Raw genomic sequence first — 1,059 nt, 5'->3', positions numbered from 1 at the left:
CGCCCAGTGGCCCCGCCCTTCTAGGGGCGGGGGCTCGGCCCGACTCTCGGATGTCCCGGATGTGCGATCTTGGAGGGCGGCGTAGCGCTAAGCTGCTCCGCAGCTCCTGCCCAACTCTGCAGAAGGCGCTTAGTGTATACTTTTATTAAACGACTGAAAAGACTCGTTAGATCTCTTTCCTACAAACCTTTTAAGAAACATTTTTCACCTCAGAAAGCTTAGATTCCAACTGTTGAAAAATTTTAAATCTGCTTGATTTAAATTCATGTTATGCCCATATGAAAGTGAGTAAACAAATAATTGAATCAAAGAGCAAGCGGAGATGGAACTAAAAGCTATATATACATCCTTCACAATTTTCCTTATTCCAATCAATAAAACAATGCTGCCTCCTCTATCGGGAATGCTATAAATCATTCTGATTCCACAGTTGTGAAAAGGTATTGGTATGCTATATGAATACACATTCTTTAGGAGATATCCTTGTTAAAAATGTTCTTATCCAAGAAAGTGTGATTGTTAATAACTTAGCCCGCTACTAATACAAAAATAAAACAGTTTATTCTGATGCATATGATGTAAATTCTGTGATGCGTTTTCTGGAAGTACATATGAGAATGTAAATAAAACTAAACAAGGGCTTGATTTTCTTTCCCATGTAACGTATTCCTTAAATATGCATCAGATTAGCATTTATTTTTCTATGGGCTTGGATGGTTTAGATGAGGAATAATAGTGTTACCCTGATTGCATTACCCAGGTCATTGATTTGGGCCAGTTGACACAATGTGCCTATACTTTCGGATCTGTTGTTTAAAAAGATGACATCACTGACAGTGTTGCTATCCATACAAAGTAGTGTGACTGAAGAAAATAATCCATGTATAATCAACAGTTCTTTGTACACAAAATCGAAGCTGCTTGTTTGCTGGTTATCTTGCAGCCAGGTTTACGCTTTTAGTAAAAACAGAAAGCAAAATCTCACATGATCTCTGATTGCTGCATTGCAAGGATTCCAACATTTGTTGACATTTGTCTGCAAAGCACAGACAAGTTGAA

This window comes from Papio anubis, chromosome 7 (genome assembly GCF_008728515.1).
Source record: "Papio anubis isolate 15944 chromosome 7, Panubis1.0, whole genome shotgun sequence".
Taxonomy (NCBI): Eukaryota; Metazoa; Chordata; class Mammalia; order Primates; family Cercopithecidae; genus Papio; species Papio anubis.
The sequence above is the reverse complement of the archived record's forward strand: the minus strand, read 5'-3'. Positions refer to the sequence as shown.